Source organism: Salmo salar, unplaced genomic scaffold (assembly GCF_905237065.1).
Source record: "Salmo salar unplaced genomic scaffold, Ssal_v3.1, whole genome shotgun sequence".
Taxonomy (NCBI): Eukaryota; Metazoa; Chordata; class Actinopteri; order Salmoniformes; family Salmonidae; genus Salmo; species Salmo salar.
The window spans coordinates 122,645-150,101 of NW_025549663.1; the positions used below are offsets into that span (position 1 = coordinate 122,645).

A 27,457-nucleotide genomic window follows, 5' to 3' on the forward strand; every position below is an offset into this window, starting at 1 on the left:
GTATTAGGTACGCAAAAAATCATAACCGTTTAGATAAGCAGAAAGAAATAATGCTTAGGAATAGGATGTTGCATGAACTTGAAAAGGCTGATACGGATCCAGACTATGATGTTGTGAATTATTTGAAAATCCATGCAGAGCTGGGTCGTTATGAAAAAAATAAATGTTTGGGTGCTATTGTTAGGAGCAGGGCACAGTACGCTTTGGAGGGAGAGAAATGTACATCCTTTTTTTGGGTCTGGAAAAAGAAAACAAACTAAGAGTTACATTGTAGAGTTGGAAGATGAAAGAGGTGTAAAGGTAAACGATTTTGTTGGGATCTTAGAGACAGTTGAAACCTTTTACAGAAATCTTTACAAAAAGAATGATGTAGATAAAGTGTGTGTTGTAAAAGTGTTGGATACAATTAGTGCCAAAGTATCGCAGGCAGATAGAATGATGTGTGATGAAGAGATTTCGATTATGGAAATCAAGGAAGCAATTGTTAGCACGCAAGGTAATAAAAGTCCGGGTTTGGATGGTTTAACAAATGAGTTCTATAAAGTCTTTGTAGATATTTTGGCACCCATTTTAGTGAGGGTGTTTCATTATATGGAAGAGAATAAGGAAATCCCTGAGTCTATGTCAACTGGAATGTTAACGATCTTATTCAAAAATAGGGGCAGTAGATTAAAGTTAGAAAATTATAGGCCTATTAGCCTTCTAAATTCGGATTATAAGATACTGACTAAAGTGTTAGCGAATAGGATGAAAAAGGTGATTGGGAGTATTATTGAATCAACACAAGCCTACGGCATACCTGGAAGAGATATTGCAGATGTAATTTGTACAATTAGGGATGTTGTTAATCAAATGAAAAATGAAGGTGGTATAGTTTTAAGTTTGGACTTTAACAAAGCTTTCGATAGAGTGGAGCACAGCTTTTTATTACAGACTTTGGAGAGGTTTGGGTTTGGGCCAAAGTTTGTATCTTGGATCAACCTGTTGTATAGTGGGGCTAAAAGTTGTGTTAAATGTAACGGAGTGTTAACAGATACTTTCCCTGTGGAGAGGTCAGTAAGGCAGGGCTGTCCTTTGTCAGCTCTGCTGTACAGTGTTTCTACAGAACCGTTAGCTACATTGATAAATAGTAATAAAGAAGTAAGGGGTGTTGGAATCCCAGGTGGTGGTGTCAGTGTTGTACATCAGTACGCTGATGACACTACTTGTACTGTGAAGGATATAGAAAGTATTGGAAGCATTATGGGGATCATAGATATATATGGCAAGGCATCGGGTGCTAAAGTTAATATAGAGAAGACTGAAATAATGTTTGTTGGGGATATCAATGTAAACGGGTGTGAGATTCCATTCAAGAGCGCAAAGGATTTTATTAAAGTGCTGGGAGTAAACATTGGTGTAAAGGAGAAAGAGGCAAAAGATATAACTTGGACTGGGATCCTTAATAAAGTCAAGCTAACGTTGAATTTCTGGAAAAATAGAAAACTAAAGTTACAAGGGAAAGTAATTGTTGCAAATGCTTTGGTATTATCCAAATTTGTGTATGTTTTGGGAGTCCTGGACATGCCGGAGTGGGTCCTAAATGAATTGAATAATGTGGTGTCAAATTTTATATGGGATGGTAAAGGAGTGAGAATATCTCAGAAAACATTGATTGCTGACTATGTGGATGGAGGTTTAAAACTTGTAGATTTAGGTGTCAAAAGAAAAGCTATTAGGATAAAAACAGTAAAGAAATATTTGTATGACAGTGAAGATTATGGCTGGAAACACTTCTTTAGAGTCTACTTAGAGGAGAGTGGTGGTTGTGAGGATAATGGTTTATTGATGGGGCTTAAAAGGGCAATGTTTGAAAAGGTACCAGATTTTTATAAAGAGGTGCTAAATGCATGGGCAGAGTTGTTGCCTAATGTATATTATGAATGTGGACATATTGACCTGATTATGAATCAACCTATATTTCTGAATGAGAAAATCAAGAACAAAGAAAAAGTTTTGTATAATAAAGTATTTATGAGTGCAGGTCTACGGCAAATAAAAGATTATACATATGAGGTAATTCCAGGGTTTTTACCTGGGGAAGCTATTTTTGACATAATCAATGAATGGGATGAAGAGGTGGGAAGGGGAACAGTGAATAATATGTATGACAAGATAAAGAATAGTATACCAAGAGCATGGGTTGATTTAATAAATAGTGAAGTTGAAAGAGAAGATTTATTTGTATTTCCTAATTTGTTCATTGGTAGCAGTAAGAAGAAAGTACATTTATCTAGTATACCAGTGAAAAGATTGTATAGAATAATGGTAGGAAAAGTGTGTAGAAGGCCGGCTGCTGAGAAATTTTGGAAAGTAGTTTTTCCGGAATTGGATGAAAAAAAGATATGGGGAAATTTAAATGTAAAATATAATAGTAAGGAGTGTGAAAATAATGATTTCAAACTAAGACATAATAGAATATTTACAAAGGTGGTGCTAAAGAAAATTAATTGTGAGATAGAAAGGGAATGCGACGTATGTGGACGTTTCCCGGAAACTCTTATGCATTTGTTTATAGAATGTGAGGATTTAAAATATTTTTTTTGTAAAGTTAAGGAAATGTTATGTAGAAACTGGGGGGGAGATTTCGTGAAAAAGTATGCGTGGGAGGAACTTTTGTTATTTGGAGTGTCTGGTAAATGTGAGGGTGCTAATGTGTGTTTGTTGAATATGGTTTTGAGTTTTGTGAGGTATGCTATTTTTGTAGGAGGAATTATGTTTCTTTTGACAGAAAGAGGGTTCAGGTGTGGAGTATCTTTATAGCACTGTTCAGTAAACACATAGATATGTTGTTTAATTATGGGATGGAACATTTTGATGAGTCTTTTGTTGAAGGGAGTGGGTTAATTTCACGAGAGGAGAGTGGAGGTATCACTTATAATTTTTGAAAGCACTGTTTTGATATTTTTGTTGATAATTTGATAGGGGGTGAATTGTTCACCTGCCTCTGTTAGTCTAGTGTCTTCTGTATTGTTCTCTGTGGATTGTACTGTAAACAGTAGATTGTACTGTAAATATTGTAAACAAACATTTTTGATAATAAAAAAAAAAAAAAAAATCACGTTTGCTTAACACGCGAAAGGTCCTCGGTTCGAAACCGGGCGGAAACAGAGCTCATTGACACGTGACAGTAGGTGCTGTATTAACAAAGAATTGTTATTTTCATGAATTCTGTATTTTGGAAATTCGAATACGTGCCATGAATATCTGTAAAATTCGGTTTAGTCCTTGCAGGAAAATGTAGCAGCAGTTTCTGTAGTGTAGTGGTTATCACGTTTGCTTCACACGCGAAAGGTCCCTGGTTCGAAACCGGGCGGAAACAACGCTCATTGACACATTCAAGAAGTACCATAGTGTTAACAAAGAATTTCATTATTCTCTTATTTTGGAAATTCGAATACGTGCCATGAATATTTTTAAAATTCGGTTTACTCCTTGCAGCTAATTGTAGCAGTAGTTTCTGTAGTGTAGTGGTTATCACGTTCGCTTTACACGCGAAAGGTCCTCTGGTTCGAAACCGGGCGGAAACAATGCTCATTGACACATTCTGAGTGTACAGTAGTGGTAACAGAAAATTTTCATGAATTCTTAATTTTGGAAATTCGAATACGTGCCATGAATATTTTTAAAATTCGGTTTACTCCTTGCAGATAAATCAAGCAGCAGTTTCTGTAGTGTAGTGGTTATCACGTTCGCTTTACACGTGAAAGGTCCTCAGTTTGAAACTGGGAGGAAACAGTGCTCTTTGACACGTGCAGTAGGTACTGTACTATTAACAGAGAATAGTTATTTTCATAAATGCCTAATTTTGGAAATTTGAACACGTGCCATGAATATCTGTAATATTCGGTTTACTCCTTGCAGATAATTGTTGAAGAAGTTTCTGTAGTGTAGTGGTTATCACGTTCGCTTAACACGCGAAAGGTCCTCGGTTCGAAACCGGGCGGAAACAGAGCTCTTTGACACGTGCAGTAGGTACTGTACTTTCAACAAAGAATTGTTATTTTCATGAATTCTGTATTTTGGAAATTCGAATACGTGCCATGAATATCTGTAAAATTCGGTTTACTCCTTGCAGATAAATGTTGCAGAGCAGTTTCTGTAGTGTAGTGGTTATCACGTTCGCTTAACACGCGAAAGGTCCTCGGTTCGAAACCGGGCGGAAACAGAGCTCTTTGACACGTGCAGTAGGTACTGTACTTTAACAAAGAATTGTTATTTTCATAAATTCTGTATTTTGGAAATTCGAACACGTGCCATGAATATCTGTAAAATTCGGTTTACTTCTTGCATGAAAATCAAGCAGTAGTTTCTGTAGTGTAGTGGTTATCACGTTCGCTTCACACGCCCCTTTTTGGAGTTTCAGGAAGTGGAAGAGAAGCAGGTGTCTGAGTGCTTGAGAGAGAATATCGTTTTTTTGGAGGTCTAGTTGACTTATAAGTTTGAAAGTTTGTGAGTGACTGTAGTGAAGTTTCTGTGAAACGTTTTTGCTATTGTCCCCCATCAGCGTGAGCTGTTTGGGGGATATTGCTTAAAATAACCGGACGGACAGCATGGCTTCGACATCAAGAATACAAACGACGACGAGAAAGGACAACAGTGAAATCAGAATGTTAAACGAAGAACTGAAAAAAAGAACATATGAGAAGGAACTGACGGTGAACGTGGAAATAAGTGGAGAAGGGAAAATAACAACGATGGAATTGCTGAGAGGAATAAAGGAAGTTTGCGGAACAATTCTGGGATGTCGAATGAAAGACGGGAATAAGTATGAAGTAACAATGTCTCATGTAAATGGAAAAGAAAGACTAATAGACGGGCTAAAGATAAAGAACTGTCAAATCATGGCTAAAGAACTAGGGAACGATGAGCTGGTGGTGTCCTTTTTGAACTTGCCCGCATACATTACGGATGAGGAGATAGAAGAGAAACTAAAAGGCTGGAAGGTGAAGGCGACCACGCCAATCAAGAGGAGGATGTGGCCAGGAACGGACATTGTAGATGGGACAAGATTTTGCAAGGTAAAGTTTACAGACAATGTGCAATCCTTGCCATATTCTACAAAATTTAACACTGTCGAGGGATTTGAATATTTTCGTGTAATCCACGACAATCAAGTGAAGGTATGTAGATTATGTATTCAGCCGGGGCACATACTTAAGGAATGTCCGGAATTCACATGCCACAAATGTAGTGAACAAGGGCATTATGCCAGAGAATGTCGGAACATAGGAAATGTGTGCAAAATGTGTGACAGACCTAAAGTTAGATGTAGCTGTAATAAGGGAGAAAATCACTTACTTTTGCAAACAATGGACCTCACGTCTGAGGAAGAGGGGAGTGTGCCTATGGAGAGGGAGGATGAGAGTGACATGGAGAGTGTGACTCCAGAGACAGTGGCAGATAAGCTTGAAGAGCCTGTAATGTCTCCTGGCAAAGCACGAGACGCCGTTTTAGTCTCTGCTGCTGACAAGGTGGAACAGCAGCACATGATGGGTGAAAGACATACACAGGTAGAGATGGTGCAAGGTGCTTCTCAGGTGCCTGAGCCAGCTTTAAGCCTGTGTAAAAATTACACCAAAGAGTGGGCTGGGTCCACTGAAGTCACGGGCACTGTTAAAGCGCACTTTTCAAAAGGCTTCCCCGCCGATCCCCCAAAAATCCAAATAAAGAGACGGATGATGAAATAGATAGTGAGGATCTTCAGTTGTTTGTAAAAATAAGAGGTCATTGTCGAAAACCAGGGAGATGATGGGTTTTGGAAAAAAGAAAAAGTAGGATTTTTAAGGACTTGTTTGGCTCTGATTATACTTCTGCACACATTCATAATGATTACAGTCGCATCCCTAAATGGTAACAGTTTGAGAAACATGAGCAAATTTGAGCAGGTATTAGTGTCTGTTAAGGCAGACATGTTGTGTTTTCAAGAGACCAATTGGACAGACTCCAAAATGCAGGAGATTAAGAGTAAATGGTCAGATTTAATTTTTTGTAGTCATGGAGGGGATAAAACATGTGGTGTGGCTATTTTGATAAAAAATGATGTGGTGCAAAATGTAAAAGAAATATATGCTGACAATGATGGCAGACTTATTGTAATTGAATTTGAAGTTCAAAATGTAGTTTTTCGTTTAATTAATGTTTATGCTTCAAACATTGAATCTGAAAGGAGAGAAATGTTTCACAAATTAAAAACACTGTGCTCAGAAAACTGTATACTGATAGGAGATTTTAATGTGAGGTGTAGTAGAATGGATGCCTCTAGTTGTGCTAAATTCAGATATGACTCTTCTAGAAATGCATTATGGAAACTTATGAATGAGGAGAATCTAGTAGATATATGGAGGGCTGAAAATCCAAACAGAAGAGTATTCTCTAGAAGGCAGGTGGTTCTAAAGGAATTAAAACAAAGCAGAATTGATTTATGTCTAGCAAAACAAGAATTGGTGCAGAATGTTAAGAAGGTGTCATATACCTTTACAGCATATAGTGATCATGCAGTAATGTCATTTCAAATGGGTTTTGGTGTGGAGAGGAGAGGGGGAGGTGTCTGGTGTTTAAATGCCAGTCTGTTAAAGGAGGAAGGATATAGAAATGAAATTGTTGAATGTATTAATGATGAAATGTCTAATGTACTGTTAAAAGAGAATGTGTGTTTATGGTGGGAGGAAGTGAAAGTAAAAGTAAAAAATAGGAGTATTAGTTACGCAAAAAATCATAACCGCTTAGATAAGCAGAAAGAAATAATGCTTAGGAATAGGATGTTGCATGAACTTGAAAAGGCTGATACGGATCCAGACTATGATGTTGTGAATTATTTGAAAATCCATGCAGAGCTGGGTCGTTATGAAAAAAATAAATGTTTGGGTGCTATTGTTAGGAGCAGGGCACAGTACGCTTTGGAGGGAGAGAAATGTACATCCTTTTTTTGGGTCTGGAAAAAGAAAACAAACTAAGAGTTACATTGTAGAGTTGGAAGATGAAAGAGGTGTAAAGGTAAACGATTTTGTTGGGATCTTAGAGACAGTTGAAACCTTTTACAGAAATCTTTACAAAAAGAATGATGTAGATAAAGTGTGTGTTGTAAAAGTGTTGGATACAATTAGTGCCAAAGTATCGCAGGCAGATAGAATGATGTGTGATGAAGAGATTTCGATTATGGAAATTAAGGAAGCAATTGTTAGCACGCAATGTAATAAAAGTCCGGGTTTGGATGGTTTAACAAATGAGTTCTATAAAGTCTTTGTAGATATTTTGGCACCCATTTTAGTGAGGGTGTTTCATTATATGGAAGAGAATAAGGAAATCCCTGAGTCTATGTCAACTGGAATGTTAACGATCTTATTCAAAAATAGGGGCAGTAGATTAAAGTTAGAAAATTATAGGCCTATTAGCCTTCTAAATTCGGATTATAAGATACTGACTAAAGTGTTAGCGAATAGGATGAAAAAGGTGATTGGGAGTATTATTGAATCAACACAAGCCTACGGCATACCTGGAAGAGATATTGCAGATGTAATTTGTACAATTAGGGATGTTGTTAATCAAATGAAAAATGAAGGTGGTATAGTTTTAAGTTTGGACTTTAACAAAGCTTTCGATAGAGTGGAGCACAGCTTTTTATTACAGACTTTGGAGAGGTTTGGGTTTGGGCCAAAGTTTGTATCTTGGATCAACCTGTTGTATAGTGGGGCTAAAAGTTGTGTTAAATGTAACGGAGTGTTAACAGATACTTTCCCTGTGGAGAGGTCAGTAAGGCAGGGCTGTCCTTTGTCAGCTCTGCTGTACAGTGTTTCTACAGAACCGTTAGCTACATTGATAAATAGTAATAAAGAAGTAAGGGGTGTTGGAATCCCAGGTGGTGGTGTCAGTGTTGTACATCAGTACGCTGATGACACTACTTGTACTGTGAAGGATATAGAAAGTATTGGAAGCATTATGGGGATCATAGATATATATGGCAAGGCATCGGGTGCTAAAGTTAATATAGAGAAGACTGAAATAATGTTTGTTGGGGATATCAATGTAAACGGGTGTGAGATTCCATTCAAGAGCGCAAAGGATTTTATTAAAGTGCTGGGAGTAAACATTGGTGTAAAGGAGAAAGAGGCAAAAGATATAACTTGGACTGGGATCCTTAATAAAGTCAAGCTAACGTTGAATTTCTGGAAAAATAGAAAACTAAAGTTACAAGGGAAAGTAATTGTTGCAAATGCTTTGGTATTATCCACATTTGTGTATGTTTTGGGAGTCCTGGACATGCCGGAGTGGGTCCTAAATGAATTGAATAATGTGGTGTCAAATTTTATTTGGGATGGTAAAGGAGTGAGAATATCTCAGAAAACATTGATTGCTGACTATGTGGATGGAGGTTTAAAACTTGTAGATTTAGATGTCAAAAGAAAAGCTATTAGGATAAAAACAGTAAAGAAATATTTGTATGACAGTGAAGATTATGGCTGGAAACACTTCTTTAGAGTCTACTTAGAGGAGAGTGGTGGTTGTGAGGATAATGGTTTATTGATGGGGCTTAAAAGGGCAATGTTTGAAAAGGTACCAGATTTTTATAAAGAGGTGCTAAATGCATGGGCAGAGTTGTTGCCTAATGTATATTATGAATGTGGACATATTGACCTGATTATGAATCAACCTATATTTCTGAATGAGAAAATCAAGAACAAAGAAAAAGTTTTGTATAATAAAGTATTTATGAGTGCAGGTCTACGGCAAATAAAAGATTATACTTATGAGGTAATTCCAGGGTTTTTACCTGGGGAAGCTATTTTTGACATAATCAATGAATGGGATGAAGAGGTGGGAAGGGGAACAGTGAATAATATGTATGACAAGATAAAGAATAGTATACCAAGAGCATGGGTTGATTTAATAAATAGTGAAGTTGAAAGAGAAGATTTCTTTGTATTTCCTAATTTGTTCATTGGTAGCAGTAAGAAGAAAGTACATTTATCTAGTATACCAGTGAAAAGATTGTATAGAATAATGGTAGGAAAAGTGTGTAGAAGGCCGGCTGCTGAGAAATTTTGGAATTGGATGAAAAAAAGATATGGGGAAATTTAAATGTAAAATATAATAGTAAGGAGTGTGAAAATAATGATTTCAAACTAAGACATAATAGAATATTTACAAAGGTGGTGCTAAAGAAAATTAATTGTGAGATAGAAAGGGAATGCGACGTATGTGGACGTTTCCCGGAAACTCTTATGCATTTGTTTATAGAATGTGAGGATTTAAAATATTTTTTTGTAAAGTTAAGGAAATGTTATGTAGAAACTGGGGGGGAGATTTCGTGAAAAAGTATGCGTGGGAGGAACTTTTGTTATTTGGAGTGTCTGGTAAATGTGAGGGTGCTAATGTGTGTTTGTTGAATATGGTTTTGAGTTTTGTGAGGTATGCTATTTTTTGTAGGAGGAATTATGTTTCTTTTGACAGAAAGAGGGTTCAGGTGTGGAGTATCTTTATAGCACTGTTCAGTAAACACATAGATATGTTGTTTAATTATGGAATGGAACATTTTGATGAGTCTTTTGTTGAAGGGAGTGGGCTAATTTCACGAGAGGAGAGTGGAGGTATCACTTATAATTTTTGAAAGCACTGTTTAGATATTTTCTTTGTTGATAATTTGATAGGGGGTGAATTGTTCACCTGCCTCTGTTAGTCTAGTGTCTTCTGTATTGTTCTCTGTGGATTGTACTGTAAACAGTACATTGTACTGTAAATATTGTAAACAAACATTTTTGATAATAAAAAAAAAAATAATAAAAAAAAAAAAGGTCCCTGGTTCGAAACCAGGCGGAAACAGAGCTCATTGACACTTCAAGAAGTACCTAGTGTTAACAAAGAATTTCATTAATCCCTTATTTTGGAAATTCAATACGTGCCATGAATATTTAAAAATTCGGTTTACTCCTTGCAGCTAATTGTAGCAGTAGTTTCTGTGGTGTAGTGGTAATCACGTTTGCTTCACACGCGAAAGGTCCCTGGTTCGAAACCGGGCGGAAACAACACTCATTGACACATTCTGTAGTACCATAGTGGTAACAGAAAATGTCATGAATTCTTTATTTTGGAAATTCGAATACGTGCCATGAATATCTGTAAAATTCGGTTTACTCCTTGCAGGAAAATCAAGCAGAAGTTTCTGTAGTGTAGTGGTTATCACGTTAGCTTTACACGCGAAAGGTCCTCGGTTCGAAACCGGGAGGAAACAGTGCTCTTTGACACGTGCAGTAGGTACAGTACTTTTAAAAGAGAATAGTTATTTTCATAAATGCCTAATTTTGGAAATTACAACACGTGCCATGAATATCTGTAAAATTCGGTTTACTCCTTGCAGATAAATGTTGAAGAAGTTTCTGTAGTGTAGTGGTTATCACGTTCGCTTTACACGCGAAAGGTCCTCGGTTCGAAACCGGGTGGAAACAGAGCTCTTTGACATGTGCAGTAGGTACTGTACTTTCAACAGAGAATAGTTATTTTCATAAATTCTGTATTTTGGAAATTTGAATACGTGCCCTGAATATCTGTAAAATTCGGTTTACTTCTTGCAGGAAAATCAAGCAGCAGTTTCTGTAGTGTAGTGGTTATCGCGTTCGCTTTACACGCGAAAGGTCCTCGGTTCGAAACCGGGCGGAAACAGTGCTCTTTGACACGTGCAGTAGGTACAGTACTTTTAAAAGAGAATAGTTATTTTCATAAATGCCTAAATTTGGAAATTTCAACACGTGCCATGAATATCTGTAAAATTCGGTTTACTCCTTGCAGATAATTGTTGAAGCAGTTTCTGTAGTGTAGCGGTTATCACGTTCGCTTAACACGCGAAAGGTCCTCGGTTCGAAACCGGGCGGAAACAGAGCTCTTTGACAAGTGCAGTAGGTACTGTACTTTCAACAAAGAATTGTTATTTTCATGAATTCTGTATTTTGGAAATTCGAATACGTGCCATGAATATCTGTAAAATTCGGTTTACTCCTCGCAGCTAAATGTAGCAGCAGTTTCTGTAGTGTAGTGGTTATCACGTTTGCTTCACACGCGAAAGGTCCCTGGTTCGAAACCGGGCGGAAACAACGCTCATCGACACATTCAAGAAGTACCATAGTGTTAACAGAGAATTTCATGTATTCTTTATTTTGGAAATTCGAATACGTGCCATGAATATTTTTAAAATTCGGTTTACTCCTTGCAGGAAATTGTAGCAGAAGTTTCTGTGGTGTAGTGGTTATTACGTTTGCTTCACACGCGAAAGGTCCCCGGTTCGAAACCGGGCGGAAGCAGCGCTCTTTGACACATCTGAAGTACCATAGTGGTAACAGAAAATTTCATGAATTCTTTATTTTGGAAATTCGAATACGTGCCATGAATATTTTTAAAATTCGGTTTACTCCTTGCAGCTAAATGTAGCAGCAGTTTCTGTAGTGTAGTGGTTATCACGTTCGCTTTACACGTGAAAGGTCCTCAGTTTGAAACCGGGAGGAAACAGTGCTCTTTGACACGTGCAGTAGGTACTGTTCTATTAACAGAGAATAGTTATTTTCATAAATGCCTAATTTTGGAAATTTCAACACGTGCCATGAATATCTGTAAAATTCGGTTTACTCCTTGCAGATAATTGTTGAAGCAGTTTCTGTAGTTTAGCAGTTATCACGATTGCTTAACACGCGAAAGGTCCTCGGTTCGAAACCGGGCGGAAACAGAGCTCTTTGACAAGTGCAGTAGGTACTGTACTTTCAACAAAGAATAGTTATTTTCATAAATTCTGTATTTTGGAAATTCGAATACGTGCCATGAATATCTGTAAAATTCGGTTTACTCCTTGCAGCTAAATGTAGCAGCAGTTTCTGTAGTGTAGTGGTTATCACGTTCGCTTTAAACGTGAAAGGTCCTCGGTTCGAAACCGGGAGGAAACAGTGCTCTTTGACAAGTGCAGTAGGTACTGTACTATTAACAGAGAATAGTTATTTTCATAAATGCCTAATTTTGGAAATTTGAACACGTGCCATGAATATCTGTAAAATTCGGTTTACTCCTTGCAGATAATTGTTGAAGCAGTTTCTGTAGTGTAGTGGTTATCACGTTCGCTTAACACGCGAAAGGTCCTCGGTTCGAAACCGGGCGGAAACAGAGCTCTTTGACAAGTGCAGTAGGTACTGTACTTTCAACAAAGAATTGTTATTTTCATGAATTCTGTATTTTGGAAATTCGAATACGTGCCATGAATATCTGTAAAATTCGGTTTACTCCTCGCAGCTAAATGTAGCAGCAGTTTCTGTAGTGTAGTGGTTATCACGTTTGCTTCACACGCGAAAGGTCCCTGGTTCGAAACCGGGCGGAAACAACGCTCATTGACACATTCAAGAAGTACCATAGTGTTAACAAAGAATTTCATTATTCTCTTATTTTGGAAATTCGAATACGTGCCATGAATATTTTTAAAATTCGGTTTACTCCTTGCAGCTAATTGTAGCAGTAGTTTCTGTGGTGTAGTGGTTATCACGTTTGCTTCACACGCGAAAGGTCCCTGGTTCGAAACCGGGCGGAAGCAGCGCTCATTGACACATTCTGAAGTACCATAGTGGTAACAGAAAATTTCATGCATTCTTTATTTTGGAAATTCGAATACGTGCCATGAATATCTGTAAAATTCGGTTTACTTCTTGCAGGAAAATCAAGCAGCAGTTTCTGTAGTGTAGTGGTTATCACGTTTGCTTTACACGTGAAAGGTCCTCAGTTTGAAACCGGGAGGAAACACTGCTCTTTGACATGTGCAGTAGGTACTGTACTATTAACAGACAATAGTTATTTTCATAAATGCCTAATTTTGGAAATTTGAACACGTGCCATGAATATCTGTAAAATTCGGTTTACTCCTTGCAGATAATTGTTGATTAGAGTTTCTGTAGTGTAGTGGTTATCACGTTGCTTAACACGCGAAAGGTCCTCGGTTCGAAACCGGGCGGAAACAGAGCTCTTTGACACGTGCAGTAGGTACTGTACTTTCAACAAAGAATAGTTATTTTCATAAATTCTGTATTTTGGAAATTCGAATACGTGCCCTGAATATCTGTAAAATTCGGTTTGCTTCTTGCAGGAAAATCAAGCAGCAGTTTCTGTACTGTAGTGATTATCACGTTCGCTTTACACGCGAAAGGTCCTCGGTTCGAAACCGGGCGGAAACAGTGCTCTTTGACACGTGCAGTAGGTACAGTACTTTTAAAAGAGAATAGTTATTTTCATAAATGCCTAAATTTGGAAATTTCAACACGTGCCATGAATATCTGTAAAATTCGGTTTACTCCTTGCAGATAATTGTTGAAGCAGTTTCTGTAGTGTAGTGGTTATCATGTTCGCTTAACACGCGAAAGGTCCTCGGTTCGAAACCGGGCGGAAACAGAGCTCTTTGACACGTGCAGTAGGTACTGTACTTTCAACAAAGAATTGTTATTTTCATGAATTCTGTATTTTGGAAATTCGAATACGTGCCATGAATATCTGTAAAATTCGGTTTACTCCTTGCAGCTAAATGTAGCAGCAGTTTCTGTAGTGTAGTGGTTATCACGTTCGCTTTACACGTGAAAGGTCCTCAGTTTGAAACCGGGAGGAAACAGTGCTCTTTGACATGTGCAGTAGGTACTGTACTATTAACAGAGAATAGTTATTTTCATAAATGCCTAATTTTGGAAATTTCAACACGTGCCATGAATATCTGTAAAATTCGGTTTACTCCTTGCAGATAATTGTTAAAGCAGTTTCTGTAGTGTAGCAGTTATCACGATCGCTTAACACGCGAAAGGTCCTCGGTTCGAAACCGGGCGGAAACAGAGCTCTTTGACAAGTGCAGTAGGTACTGTACTTTCAACAAAGAATTGTTATTTTCATGAATTCTGTATTTTGGAAATTCGAATACGTGCCATGAATATCTGTAAAATTCGGTTTACTCCTTGCAGCTAAATGTAGCAGCAGTTTCTGTAGTGTAGTGGTTATCACGTTCGCTTTAAACGTGAAAGGTCCTCAGTTTGAAACCGGGAGGAAACAGTGCTCTTTGACATGTGCAGTAGGTACTGTACTATTAACAGAGAATAGTTATTTTCATAAATGCCTAATTTTGGAAATTTGAACACGTGCCATGAATATCTGTAAAATTCGGTTTACTCCTTGCAGATAATTGTTAAAGCAGTTTCTGTAGTGTAGTGGTTATCACGTTTGTTCACACGCGAAAGGCCCCTGGTTCGAAACCAGGCGGAAACAGAGCTCATTGACACATTCAAGAAGTACCATAGTGTTAACAAAGAATTTCATTATTCTCTTATTTTGGAAATTCGAATACGTGCCATGAATATTTTTTAAATTCGGTTTACTCCTTGCAGCTAATTGTAGCAGTAGTTTCTGTGGTGTAGTGGTTATCACGTTTGCTTCACACGCGAAAGGTCCCTGGTTCGAAACCGGGCGGAAGCAACGCTCATTGACACATTCTGAAGTACCATAGTGGTAACAGAAAATTTCATGAGTTCTTTATTTTGGAAATTCGAATACGTGCCATGAATATTTTTAAAATTCGGTTTACTCCTTGCAGAAAAATCAAGCAGCAGTTTCTGTAGTGTAGTGGTTATCACGTTAGCTTTACACGTGAAAGGTCCTCAGTTTGAAACCGGGAGGAAACACTGCTCTTTGACATGTGCAGTAGGTACTGTACTATTAACAGAGAATAGTTATTTTCATAAATGCCTAATTTTGGAAATTTGAACACGTGCCATGAATATCTGTAAAATTCGGTTTACTCCTTGCAGGAAAATCAAGCAGCAGTTTCTGTAGTGTAGTGGTTATCACGTTCGCTTAACACGCGAAAGGTCCTCGGTTCGAAACCGGGCGGAAACAGAGCTCTTTGACACGTGCAGTAGGTACTGTACTTTCAACAAAGAATTGTTATTTTCATAAATTCTGTATTTTGGAAATTCGAATACGTGCCCTGAATATCTGTAAAATTCAGTTTACTTCTTGCAGGAAAATCAAGCAGCAGTTTCTGTAGTGTAGTGGTTATCACTTTCGCTTTACACGCGAAAGGTCCTCGGTTCGAAACCGGGCGGAAACAGTGCTCTTTGACACGTGCATTAGGTACAGTACTTTTAAAAGAGAATAGTTATTTTCATAAATGCCTAAATTTGGAAATTTCAACACGTGCCATGAATATCTGTAAAATTCGGTTTACTCCTTGCAGATAATTGTTGAAGCAGTTTCTGTAGTGTAGTGGTTATCACGTTCGCTTCACACGCCCCTTTTTGGAGTTTCAGGAAGTGGAAGAGAAGCAGGTGTCTGAGTGCTTGAGAGAGAATATCGTTTTTTTTGGAGGTCTAGTTGACTTATAAGTTTGAAAGTTTGTGAGTGACTGTAGTGAAGTTTCTGTGAAACGTTTTTGCTTTTGTCCCCCATCAGCGTGAGCTGTTTGGGGGATATTGCTTAAAATAACCGGACGGACAACATGGCTTCGACATCAAGAATACAAACGACGACGAGAAAGGACAACAGTGAAATCAGAATGTTAAACGAAGAACTGAAAAAAGAACATATGAGAAGGAACTGACGGTGAACGTGGAAATAAGTGGAGAAGGGAAAATAACAACGATGGAATTGCTGAGAGGAATAAAGGAAGTTTGCGGAACAATACTGGGATGTCGAATGAAAGACGGGAATAAGTATGAAGTAACAATGTCTCATGTAAATGGAAAAGAAAGACTAATAGACGGGCTAAAGATAAAGAACTGTCAAATCATGGCTAAAGAACTAGGGAACGATGAGCTGGTGGTGTCCTTTTTGAACTTGCCCGCATACATTACGGATGAGGAGATAGAAGAGAAACTAAAAGGCTGGAAGGTGAAGGCGACCACGCCAATCAAGAGGAGGATGTGGCCAGGAACGGACATTGTAGATGGGACAAGATTTTGCAAGGTAAAGTTTACAGACAATGTGCAATCCTTGCCATATTCTACAAAATTTAACACTGTCGAGGGATTTGAATATTTTCGTGTAATCCACGACAATCAAGTGAAGGTATGTAGATTATGTATTCAGCCGGGGCACATACTTAAGGAATGTCCGGAATTCACATGCCACAAATGTAGTGAACAAGGGCATTATGCCAGAGAATGTCGGAACATAGGAAATGTGTGCAAAATGTGTGACAGACCTAAAGTTAGATGTAGCTGTAATAAGGGAGAAAATCACTTACTTTTGCAAACAATGGACCTCACGTCTGAGGAAGAGGGGAGTGTGCCTATGGAGAGGGAGGATGAGAGTGACATGGAGAGTGTGACTCCAGAGACAGTGGCAGATAAGCTTGAAGAGACTGTAATGTCTCCTGGCAAAGCACGAGACGCCGTTTTAGTCTCTGCTGCTGACAAGGTGGAACAGCAGCACATGATGGGTGAAAGACATACACAGGTAGAGATGGTGCAAGGTGCTTCTCAGGTGCCTGAGCCAGCTTTAAGCCTGTGTAAAAATTACACCAAAGAGTGGGCTGGGTCCACTGAAGTCACGGGCACTGTTAAAGCGCACTTTTCAAAAGGCTTCCCCGCCGATCCCCCCAAAAATCCAAATAAAGAGACGGATGATGAAATAGATAGTGAGGATCTTCAGTTGTTTGTAAAAAATAAGAGGTCATTGTCGAAAACCAGGGAGATGATGGGTTTTGGAAAAAAGAAAAAGTAGGATTTTTAAGGACTTGTTTGGCTCTGATTATACTTCTGCACACATTCATAATGATTACAGTCGCATCCCTAAATGGTAACAGTTTGAGAAACATGAGCAAATTTGAGCAGGTATTAGTGTCTGTTAAGGCAGACATGTTGTGTTTTCAAGAGACCAATTGGACAGACTCCAAAATGCAGGAGATTAAGAGTAAATGGTCAGATTTAATTTTTGTAGTCATGGAGGGGATAAAACATGTGGTGTGGCTATTTTGATAAAAAATGATGTGGTGCAAAATGTAAAAGAAATATATGCTGACAATGATGGCAGACTTATTGTAATTGAATTTGAAGTTCAAAATGTAGTTTTTCGTTTAATTAATGTTTATGCTTCAAACATTGAATCTGAAAGGAGAGAAATGTTTCACAAATTAAAAACACTGTGCTCAGAAAACTGTATACTGATAGGAGATTTTAATGTGAGGTGTAGTAGAATGGATGCCTCTAGTTGTGCTAAATTCAGATATGACTCTTCTAGAAATGCATTATGGAAACTTATGAATGAGGAGAATCTAGTAGATATATGGAGGGCTGAAAATCCAAACAGAAGAGTATTCTCTAGAAGGCAGGTGGTTCTAAAGGAATTAAAACAAAGCAGAATTGATTTATGTCTAGCAAAACAAGAATTGGTGCAGAATGTTAAGAAGGTGTCATATACCTTTACAGCATATAGTGATCATGCAGTAATGTCATTTCAAATGGGTTTTGGTGTGGAGAGGAGAAGGGGAGGTGTCTGGTGTTTAAATGCCAGTCTGTTAAAGGAGGAAGGATATAGAAATGAAATTGTTGAATGTATTAATGATGAAATGTCTAATGTACTGTTAAAAGAGAATGTGTGTTTATGGTGGGAGGAAGTGAAAGTAAAAGTAAAAAATAGGAGTATTAGGTACGCAAAAAATCATAACCGTTTAGATAAGCAGAAAGAAATAATGCTTAGGAATAGGATGTTGCATGAATTTGAAAGGCTGATACGGATCCAGACTATGATGTTGTGAATTATTTGAAAATCCATGCAGAGCTGGGTCGTTATGAAAAAAATAAATGTTTGGGTGCTATTGTTAGGAGCAGGGCACAGTACGCTTTGGAGGGAGAGAAATGTACATCCTTTTTTTGGGGTCTGGAAAAAGAAAACAAACTAAGAGTTACATTGTAGAGTTGGAAGATGAAAGAGGTGTAAAGGTAAACGATTTTGTTGGGATCTTAGAGACAGTTGAAACCTTTTACAGAAATCTTTACAAAAAGAATGATGTAGATAAAGTGTGTGTTGTAAAAGTGTTGGATACAATTAGTGCCAAAGTATCGCAGGCAGATAGAATGATGTGTGATGAAGAGATTTCGATTATGGAAATCAAGGAAGCAATTGTTAGCACGCAAGGTAATAAAAGTCCGGGTTTGGATGGTTTAACAAATGAGTTCTATAAAGTCTTTGTAGATATTTTGGCACCCATTTTAGTGAGGGTGTTTCATTATATGGAAGAGAATAAGGAAATCCCTGAGTCTATGTCAACTGGAATGTTAACGATCTTATTCAAAAATAGGGGCAGTAGATTAAAGTTAGAAAATTATAGGCCTATTAGCCTTCTAAATTCGGATTATAAGATACTGACTAAAGTGTTAGCGAATAGGATGAAAAAGGTGATTGGGAGTATTATTGAATCAACACAAGCCTACGGCATACCTGGAAGAGATATTGCAGATGTAATTTGTACAATTAGGGATGTTGTTAATCAAATGAAAAATGAAGGTGGTATAGTTTTAAGTTTGGACTTTAACAAAGCTTTTCGATAGAGTGGAGCACAGCTTTTTATTACAGACTTTGGAGAGGTTTGGGTTTGGGCCAAAGTTTGTATCTTGGATCAACCTGTTGTATAGTGGGGCTAAAAGTTGTGTTAAATGTAACGGAGTGTTAACAGATACTTTCCCTGTGGAGAGGTCAGTAAGGCAGGGCTGTCCTTTGTCAGCTCTGCTGTACAGTGTTTCTACAGAACCGTTAGCTACATTGATAAATAGTAATAAAGAAGTAAGGGGTGTTGGAATCCCAGGTGGTGGTGTCAGTGTTGTACATCAGTACGCTGATGACACTACTTGTACTGTGAAGGATATAGAAAGTATTGGAAGCATTATGGGGATCATAGATATATATGGCAAGGCATCGGGTGCTAAAGTTAATATAGAGAAGACTGAAATAATGTTTGTTGGGGATATCAATGTAAACGGGTGTGAGATTCCATTCAAGAGCGCAAAGGATTTTATTAAAGTGCTGGGAGTAAACATTGGTGTAAAGGAGAAAGAGGCAAAAGATATAACTTGGACTGGGATCCTTAATAAAGTCAAGCTAACGTTGAATTTCTGGAAAAATAGAAAACTAAAGTTACAAGGGAAAGTAATTGTTGCAAATGCTTTGGTATTATCCAAATTTGTGTATGTTTTGGGAGTCCTGGACATGCTGGAGTGGGTCCTAAATGAATTGAATAATGTGGTGTCAAATTTTATATGGGATGGTAAAGGAGTGAGAATATCTCAGAAAACATTGATTGCTGACTATGTGGATGGAGGTTTAAAACTTGTAGATTTAGGTGTCAAAAGAAAAGCTATTAGGATAAAAACAGTAAAGAAATATTTGTATGACAGTGAAGATTATGGCTGGAAACACTTCTTTAGAGTCTACTTAGAGGAGAGTGGTGGTTGTGAGGATAATGGTTTATTGATGGGGCTTAAAAGGGCAATGTTTGAAAAGGTACCAGATTTTTATAAGGAGGTGCTAAATGCATGGGCAGAGTTGTTGCCTAATGTATATTATGAATGTGGACATATTGACCTGATTATGAATCAACCTATATTTCTGAATGAGAAAATCAAGAACAAAGAAAAAGTTTTGTATAATAAAGTATTTATGAGTGCAGGTCTACGGCAAATAAAAGATTATACATATGAGGTAATTCCAGGGTTTTTACCTGGGGAAGCTATTTTTGACATAATCAATGAATGGGATGAAGAGGTGGGAAGGGGAACAGTGAATAATATGTATGACAAGATAAAGAATAGTATACCAAGAGCATGGGTTGATTTAATAAATAGTGAAGTTGAAAGAGAAGATTTATTTGTATTTCCTAATTTGTTCATTGGTAGCAGTAAGAAGAAAGTACATTTATCTAGTATACCAGTGAAAAGATTGTATAGAATAATGGTAGGAAAAGTGTGTAGAAGGTCGGCTGCTGAGAAATTTTGGAAAGTAGTTTTTCCGGAATTGGATGAAAAAAAGATATGGGGAAATTTAAATGTAAAATATAATAGTAAGGAGTGTGAAAATAATGATTTCAAACTAAGACATAATAGAATATTTACAAAGGTGGTGCTAAAGAAAATTAATTGTGAGATAGAAAGGGAATGCGACGTATGTGGACGTTTCCCGGAAACTCTTATGCATTTGTTTATAGAATGTGAGGATTTAAAATTTTTTTTTGTAAAGTTAAGGAAATGTTATGTAGAAACTGGGGGGAGATTTCGTGAAAAAGTATGCGTGGGAGGAACTTTTGTTATTTGGAGTGTCTGGTAAATGTGAGGGTGCTAATGTGTGTTTGTTGAATATGGTTTTGAGTTTTGTGAGGTATGCTATTTTTTGTAGGAGGAATTATGTTTCTTTTGACAGAAAGAGGGTTCAGGTGTGGAGTATCTTTATAGCACTGTTCAGTAAACACATAGATATGTTGTTTAATTATGGGATGGAACATTTTGATGAGTCTTTTGTTGAAGGGAGTGGGTTAATTTCACGAGAGGAGAGTGGAGGTATCACTTATAATTTTTGAAAGCACTGTTTTGATATTTTGATAGGGGGTGAATTGTTCACCTGCCTCTGTTAGTCTAGTGTCTTCTGTATTGTTCTCTGTGGATTGTACTGTAAACAGTAGATTGTACTGTAAATATTGTAAACAAACATTTTTGATAATAAAAAAATAAAAAAAAAAAAAAAATCACATTCGCTTTACATGCGAAAGGTCCTCGGTTCGAAACCGGGCGGAAACAGTGCTCTTTGACACGTGCAGTAGGTACAGTACTTTTAAAAGAGAAAAGTTATTTTCATAAATGCCTAAATTTGGAAATTTCAACACGTGCCATGAATATCTGTAAAATTCGATTTACTCATTGTAGCTAAATGTAGCAGCAGTTTCTGTAGTGTAGTGGTTATCACGTTCGCTTTACACGTGAAAGGTCCTCAGTTTGAAACAGGGAGGAAACAGTGCTCTTTGACATGTGCAGTAGGTACTGTACTATTAACAGAGAATAGTTATTTTCATAAATGCCTAATTTTGGAAATTTGAACACGTGCCATGAATATCTGTAAAATTCTGTTTACTCCTTGCAGATAATTGTTGAAGAAGATTCTGTAGTGTAGTGGTTATCACGTTCGCTTAAGACGCGAAAGGTCCTCGGTTCAAAACCGGGCGGAAACAGAGCTCTTTGACACGTGCAGTAGGTACTGTACTTTCAACAAAGAATTGTTATTTCATGAATTCTGTATTTTGGAAATTCGAATACGTGCCATGAATATCTGTAAAATTCGGTTTACTCCTCGCAGGTAAATGTAGCAGCAGTTTCTGTAGTGTAGTCGTTGTCACGTTTGTTCACACGCGATAGGTCCCTGGTTCGAAACCAGGCGGAAACAACGCTCATCGACACATTCAAGAAGTACCATAGTGTTAACAAAGAATTTCATTAATCCCTTATTTTGGAAATTCGAATACGTGCCCTGAATATCTGTAAAATTCGGTTTACTTCTTGTGGGAAAATCAAGCAGCAGTTTCTGTAGTGTAGTGGTTATCACGTTTGTTCACACGCGAAAGGTCCCTGGTTTGAAACCAGGCGGAAACAATGCTCATCGACACATTCAAGAAGTACCATAGTGTTAACAAAGAATTTCATTATTCTCTTATTTTGGAAATTCGAATACGTGCCATGAATATCTGTAAAATTCGGTTTACTCCTTGCAGATAATTGTTGAAGCAGTTTCTGTAGTGTAGCGGTTATCACATTCGCTTAACACGCGAAAGGTCCTCAGTTTGAAACCGGGAGGAAACAGTGCTCTTTGACATGTGCAGTAGGTACTGTACTATTAACAGAGAACAGTTATTTTCATAAATGCCTAATTTTGGAAATTTGAACACGTGCCATGAATATCTGTAAAATTCGGTTTAGTCCTTGCAGATAATTGTTGAAGCAGTTTCTGTAGTGTAGCGGTTATCACGTTCGCTTAACACGCGAAAGGTCCTCTGTTCGAAACCGGGCGGAAACAGTGCTCTTTGACACGTGCAGTAGGTACTGTACTTTCAACAAAGAATTGTAATTTTCATGAATTCTGTATTTTGGAAATTCGAATACGTGCCATGAATATCTGTAAAATTCGGTTTACTCCTCGCAGCTAATTGTACCAGTAGTTTCTGTGTTGTAGTGGTTATCACGTTCGCTTTACACGTGAAAGGTCCTCAGTTTGAAACCGGGAGGAAACAGTGCTCTTTGACATGTGCAGTAGGTACTGTACTATTAACAGAGAAAAGTTATTTTCATAAATGCCTAATTTTGGAAATTTGAACACGTGCCATGAATATCTGTAAAATTCGGTTTACTCCTCGCAGGTAAATGTAGCAGCAGTTTCTGTAGTGTAGTGGTTATTACGTTTGCTTCACACGCGAAAGGTCCCTGGTTCGAAACCAGGCGGAAACAACGCTCATCGACACATTCAAGAAGTACCATAGTGTTAACAAAGAATTTCATTAATCCCTTATTTTGGAAATTCGAATACGTGCCATGAATATTTTTAAAATTGGGTTTACTCCTTGCAGCTAATTGTAGCAGTAGTTTCTGTAGTGTAGTGGTTATCACGTTCGCTTCACACGCCCCTTTTTGGAGTTTCAGGAAGTGGAAGAGAAGCAGGTCTCTGAGTGCTTGAGAGAGAATATCGTTTTTTTTGGAGGTCTAGTTGACTTATAAGTTTGAAAGTTTGTGAGTGACTGTAGTGAAGTTTCTGTGAAACGTTTTTGCTATTGTCCCCCATCAGCGTGAGCTGTTTGGGGATATTGCTTAAAATAACCGGACGGACAACATGGCTTCGACATCAAGAATACAAACGACGACGAGAAAGGACAACAGTGAAATCAGAATGTTAAACGAAGAACTGAAAAAAAGAACATATGAGAAGGAACTGACGGTGAACGTGGAAATAAGTGGAGAAGGGAAAATAACAACGATGGAATTGCTGAGAGGAATAAAGGAAGTTTGCGGAACAATACTGGGATGTCGAATGAAAGACGGGAATAAGTATGAAGTAACAATGTCTCATGTAAATGGAAAAGAAAGACTAATAGACGGGCTAAAGATAAAGAACTGTCAAATCATGGCTAAAGAACTAGGGAACGATGAGCTGGTGGTGTAGTAGAATGGATGCCTCTAGTTGTGCTAAATTCAGATATGACTCTTCTAGAAATGCATTATGGAAACTTATGAATGAGGAGAATCTAGTAGATATATGGAGGGCTGAAAATCCAAACAGAAGAGTATTCTCTAGAAGGCAGGTGGTTCTAAAGGAATTAAAACAAAGCAGAATTGATTTATGTCTAGCAAAACAAGAATTGGTGCAGAATGTTAAGAAGGTGTCATATACCTTTACAGCATATAGTGATCATGCAGTAATGTCATTTCAAATGGGTTTTGGTGTGGAGAGGAGAGGGGAGGTGTCTGGTGTTTAAATGCCAGTCTGTTAAAGGAGGAAGGATATAGAAATTAAATTGTTGAATGTATTAATGATGAAATGTCTAATGTACTGTTAAAAGAGAATGTGTGTTTATGGTGGGAGGAAGTGAAAGTAAAAGTAAAAAATAGGAGTATTAGGTACGCAAAAAATCATAACCGTTTAGATAAGCAGAAAGAAATAATGCTTAGGAATAGGATGTTGCATGAACTTGAAAAGGCTGATACGGATCCAGACTATGATGTTGTGAATTATTTGAAAATCCATGCAGAGCTGGGTCGTTATGAAAAAAATAAATGTTTGGGTGCTATTGTTAGGAGCAGGGCACAGTACGCTTTGGAGGGAGAGAAATGTACATCCTTTTTTTGGGGTCTGGAAAAAGAAAACAAACTAAGAGTTACATTGTAGAGTTGGAAGATGAAAGAGGTGTAAAGGTAAACGATTTTGTTGGGATCTTAGAGACAGTTGAAACCTTTTACAGAAATCTTTACAAAAAGAATGATGTAGATAAAGTGTGTGTTGTAAAAGTGTTGGATACAATTAGTGCCAAAGTATCGCAGGCAGATAGAATGATGTGTGATGAAGAGATTTCGATTATGGAAATCAAGGAAGCAATTGTTAGCACGCAAGGTAATAAAAGTCCGGGTTTGGATGGTTTAACAAATGAGTTCTATAAAGTCTTTGTAGATATTTTGGCACCCATTTTAGTGAGGGTGTTTCATTATATGGAAGAGAATAAGGAAATCCCTGAGTCTATGTCAACTGGAATGTTAACGATCTTATTCAAAAATAGGGGCAGTAGATTAAAGTTAGAAAATTATAGGCCTATTAGCCTTCTAAATTCGGATTATAAGATACTGACTAAAGTGTTAGCGAATAGGATGAAAAAGGTGATTGGGAGTATTATTGAATCAACACAAGCCTACGGCATACCTGGAAGAGATATTGCAGATGTAATTTGTACAATTAGGGATGTTGTTAATCAAATGAAAAATGAAGGTGGTATAGTTTTAAGTTTGGACTTTAACAAAGCTTTCGATAGAGTGGAGCACAGCTTTTTATTACAGACTTTGGAGAGGTTTGGGTTTGGGCCAAAGTTTGTATCTTGGATCAACCTGTTGTATAGTGGGGCTAAAAGTTGTGTTAAATGTAACGGAGTGTTAACAGATACTTTCCCTGTGGAGAGGTCAGTAAGGCAGGGCTGTCCTTTGTCAGCTCTGCTGTACAGTGTTTCTACAGAACCGTTAGCTACATTGATAAATAGTAATAAAGAAGTAAGGGGTGTTGGAATCCCAGGTGGTGGTGTCAGTGTTGTACATCAGTACGCTGATGACACTACTTGTACTGTGAAGGATATAGAAAGTATTGGAAGCATTATGGGGATCATAGATATATATGGCAAGGCATCGGGTGCTAAAGTTAATATAGAGAAGACTGAAATAATGTTTGTTGGGGATATCAATGTAAACGGGTGTGAGATTCCATTCAAGAGCGCAAAGGATTTTATTAAAGTGCTGGGAGTAAACATTGGTGTAAAGGAGAAAGAGGCAAAAGATATAACTTGGACTGGGATCCTTAATAAAGTCAAGCTAACGTTGAATTTCTGGAAAAATAGAAAACTAAAGTTACAAGGGAAAGTAATTGTTGCAAATGCTTTGGTATTATCCAAATTTGTGTATGTTTTGGGAGTCCTGGACATGCCGGAGTGGGTCCTAAATGAATTGAATAATGTGGTGTCAAATTTTATATGGGATGGTAAAGGAGTGAGAATATCTCAGAAAACATTGATTGCTGACTATGTGGATGGAGGTTTAAAACTTGTAGATTTAGGTGTCAAAAGAAAAGCTATTAGGATAAAAACAGTAAAGAAATATTTGTATGACAGTGAAGATTATGGCTGGAAACACTTCTTTAGAGTCTACTTAGAGGAGAGTGGTGGTTGTGAGGATAATGGTTTATTGATGGGGCTTAAAAGGGCAATGTTTGAAAAGGTACCAGATTTTTATAAAGAGGTGCTAAATGCATGGGCAGAGTTGTTGCCTAATGTATATTATGAATGTGGACATATTGACCTGATTATGAATCAACCTATATTTCTGAATGAGAAAATCAAGAACAAAGAAAAAGTTTTGTATAATAAAGTATTTATGAGTGCAGGTCTACGGCAAATAAAAGATTATACATATGAGGTAATTCCAGGGTTTTTACCTGGGGAAGCTATTTTGACATAATCAATGAATGGGATGAAGAGGTGGGAAGGGGAACAGTGAATAATATGTATGACAAGATAAAGAATAGTATACCAAGAGCATGGGTTGATTTAATAAATAGTGAAGTTGAAAGAGAAGATTTATTTGTATTTCCTAATTTGTTCATTGGTAGCAGTAAGAAGAAAGTACATTTATCTAGTATACCAGTGAAAAGATTGTATAGAATAATGGTAGGTAAAGTGTGTAGAAGGCCGGCTGCTGAGAAATTTTGGAAAGTAGTTTTTCCGGAATTGGATGAAAAAAAGATATGGGGAAATTTAAATGTAAAATATAATAGTAAGGAGTGTGAAAATAATGATTTCAAACTAAGACATAATAGAATATTTACAAAGGTGGTGCTAAAGAAAATTAATTGTGAGATAGAAAGGGAATGCGACGTATGTGGACGTTTCCCGGAAACTCTTATGCATTTGTTTATAGAATGTGAGGATTTAAAATATTTTTTTGTAAAGTTAAGGAAATGTTATGTAGAAACTGGGGGGAGATTTCGTGAAAAAGTATGCGTGGGAGGAACTTTTGTTATTTGGAGTGTCTGGTAAATGTGAGGGTGCTAATGTGTGTTTGTTGAATATGGTTTTGAGTTTTGTGAGGTATGCTATTTTTTGTAGGAGGAATTATGTTTCTTTTGACAGAAAGAGGGTTCAGGTGTGGAGTATCTTTATAGCACTGTTCAGTAAACACATAGATATGTTGTTTAATTATGGGATGGAACATTTTGATGAGTCTTTTGTTGAAGGGAGTGGGTTAATTTCACGAGAGGAGAGTGGAGGTATCACTTATAATTTTTGAAAGCACTGTTTTGATATTTTCTTTGTTGATAATTTGATAGGGGGTGAATTGTTCACCTGCCTCTGTTAGTCTAGTGTCTTCTGTATTGTTCTCTGTGGATTGTACTGTAAACAGTAGATTGTACTGTAAATATTGTAAACAAACATTTTTGATAATAAAAAAAAATAATAATAAATAAATCACGTTCGCTTAACACGAAAGGTCCTCGGTTCGAAACCGGGCGGAAACAGAGCTCTTTGACACGTGCAGTAGGTACTGTACTTTCAACAAAGAATTGTTATTTTCATGAATTCTGTATTTTGGAAATTCGAATACGTGCCATGAATATCTGTAAAATTCGGTTTACTCCTTGCAGCTAAATGTAGCAGCAGTTTCTGTAGTGTAGTGGTTATCACGTTCGCTTTACACGTGAAAGGTCCTCAGTTTGAAACCGGGAGGAAACAGTGCTCTTTGACACGTGCAGTAGGTACTGTACTATTAACAGAGAATAGTTATTTTCATAAATGCCTAATTTTGGAAATTTGAACACGTGCCATGAATATCTGTAAAATTCAGTTTACTCCTTGCAGATAATTGTTGAAGCAGTTTCTGTAGTGTTGCGGGTTATCACGTTCGCTTAACACGCGAAAGGTCCTCGGTTCAAAACCGGGCGGAAACAGAGCTCTTTGACACGTGCAGTAGGTACTGTACTTTCAACAAAGAATTGTTATATTCATGAATTCTGTATTTTGGAAATTCGAATACGTGCCATGAATATCTGTAAAATTCGGTTTACTCCTCGCAGCTAAATGTAGCAGCAGTTTCTGTAGTGTAGTGGTTATCACGTTTGTTCACACGCGAAAGGTCCCTGGTTTGAAACCAGG

At 37.4% G+C, this 27,457-nt stretch overlaps 23 non-coding genes across 23 annotated transcripts; all 23 read left to right on the forward strand.

The window, feature by feature from the left end:
* Positions 1-3,288: 3,288 nt before the first annotated feature.
* On the forward strand, positions 3,289-3,361 carry trnav-cac (transfer RNA valine (anticodon CAC)). The gene has a single exon. It is a non-coding gene; the product is annotated as a tRNA-Val (tRNA).
* Positions 3,362-3,495: 134 nt separating this feature from the next.
* Positions 3,496-3,569, forward strand: trnav-uac (transfer RNA valine (anticodon UAC)). The gene has a single exon. It is a non-coding gene; the product is annotated as a tRNA-Val (tRNA).
* A 349-nt stretch (positions 3,570-3,918) lies between these two features.
* Positions 3,919-3,991, forward strand: trnav-aac (transfer RNA valine (anticodon AAC)). The gene has a single exon. It is a non-coding gene; the product is annotated as a tRNA-Val (tRNA).
* A 143-nt stretch (positions 3,992-4,134) lies between these two features.
* Positions 4,135-4,207, forward strand: trnav-aac (transfer RNA valine (anticodon AAC)). Its single transcript has one exon. It is a non-coding gene; the product is annotated as a tRNA-Val (tRNA).
* A 5,781-nt stretch (positions 4,208-9,988) lies between these two features.
* trnav-cac (transfer RNA valine (anticodon CAC)) lies at positions 9,989-10,061 on the forward strand. The gene has a single exon. It is a non-coding gene; the product is annotated as a tRNA-Val (tRNA).
* Positions 10,062-10,408: 347 nt separating this feature from the next.
* trnav-uac (transfer RNA valine (anticodon UAC)) lies at positions 10,409-10,481 on the forward strand. The gene has a single exon. It is a non-coding gene; the product is annotated as a tRNA-Val (tRNA).
* A 141-nt stretch (positions 10,482-10,622) lies between these two features.
* trnav-uac (transfer RNA valine (anticodon UAC)) lies at positions 10,623-10,695 on the forward strand. The gene has a single exon. It is a non-coding gene; the product is annotated as a tRNA-Val (tRNA).
* Positions 10,696-10,836: 141 nt separating this feature from the next.
* trnav-aac (transfer RNA valine (anticodon AAC)) lies at positions 10,837-10,909 on the forward strand. Its single transcript has one exon. It is a non-coding gene; the product is annotated as a tRNA-Val (tRNA).
* A 141-nt stretch (positions 10,910-11,050) lies between these two features.
* On the forward strand, positions 11,051-11,123 carry trnav-cac (transfer RNA valine (anticodon CAC)). Its single transcript has one exon. It is a non-coding gene; the product is annotated as a tRNA-Val (tRNA).
* A 134-nt stretch (positions 11,124-11,257) lies between these two features.
* Positions 11,258-11,330, forward strand: trnav-cac (transfer RNA valine (anticodon CAC)). The gene has a single exon. It is a non-coding gene; the product is annotated as a tRNA-Val (tRNA).
* Positions 11,331-11,890: 560 nt separating this feature from the next.
* On the forward strand, positions 11,891-11,963 carry trnal-uaa (transfer RNA leucine (anticodon UAA)). Its single transcript has one exon. It is a non-coding gene; the product is annotated as a tRNA-Leu (tRNA).
* A 141-nt stretch (positions 11,964-12,104) lies between these two features.
* Positions 12,105-12,177, forward strand: trnav-aac (transfer RNA valine (anticodon AAC)). Its single transcript has one exon. It is a non-coding gene; the product is annotated as a tRNA-Val (tRNA).
* A 141-nt stretch (positions 12,178-12,318) lies between these two features.
* trnav-cac (transfer RNA valine (anticodon CAC)) lies at positions 12,319-12,391 on the forward strand. The gene has a single exon. It is a non-coding gene; the product is annotated as a tRNA-Val (tRNA).
* Positions 12,392-12,525: 134 nt separating this feature from the next.
* trnav-cac (transfer RNA valine (anticodon CAC)) lies at positions 12,526-12,598 on the forward strand. Its single transcript has one exon. It is a non-coding gene; the product is annotated as a tRNA-Val (tRNA).
* Positions 12,599-13,159: 561 nt separating this feature from the next.
* On the forward strand, positions 13,160-13,232 carry trnav-uac (transfer RNA valine (anticodon UAC)). The gene has a single exon. It is a non-coding gene; the product is annotated as a tRNA-Val (tRNA).
* A 141-nt stretch (positions 13,233-13,373) lies between these two features.
* On the forward strand, positions 13,374-13,446 carry trnav-aac (transfer RNA valine (anticodon AAC)). Its single transcript has one exon. It is a non-coding gene; the product is annotated as a tRNA-Val (tRNA).
* A 989-nt stretch (positions 13,447-14,435) lies between these two features.
* Positions 14,436-14,508, forward strand: trnav-cac (transfer RNA valine (anticodon CAC)). The gene has a single exon. It is a non-coding gene; the product is annotated as a tRNA-Val (tRNA).
* Positions 14,509-14,855: 347 nt separating this feature from the next.
* On the forward strand, positions 14,856-14,928 carry trnav-aac (transfer RNA valine (anticodon AAC)). Its single transcript has one exon. It is a non-coding gene; the product is annotated as a tRNA-Val (tRNA).
* A 141-nt stretch (positions 14,929-15,069) lies between these two features.
* Positions 15,070-15,142, forward strand: trnav-uac (transfer RNA valine (anticodon UAC)). The gene has a single exon. It is a non-coding gene; the product is annotated as a tRNA-Val (tRNA).
* Positions 15,143-21,171: 6,029 nt separating this feature from the next.
* Positions 21,172-21,244, forward strand: trnal-aag (transfer RNA leucine (anticodon AAG)). The gene has a single exon. It is a non-coding gene; the product is annotated as a tRNA-Leu (tRNA).
* Positions 21,245-22,010: 766 nt separating this feature from the next.
* Positions 22,011-22,083, forward strand: trnav-aac (transfer RNA valine (anticodon AAC)). The gene has a single exon. It is a non-coding gene; the product is annotated as a tRNA-Val (tRNA).
* A 355-nt stretch (positions 22,084-22,438) lies between these two features.
* On the forward strand, positions 22,439-22,511 carry trnav-cac (transfer RNA valine (anticodon CAC)). The gene has a single exon. It is a non-coding gene; the product is annotated as a tRNA-Val (tRNA).
* Positions 22,512-27,178: 4,667 nt separating this feature from the next.
* On the forward strand, positions 27,179-27,252 carry trnav-aac (transfer RNA valine (anticodon AAC)). Its single transcript has one exon. It is a non-coding gene; the product is annotated as a tRNA-Val (tRNA).
* The last annotated feature ends 205 nt before the right edge of the window (positions 27,253-27,457 follow it).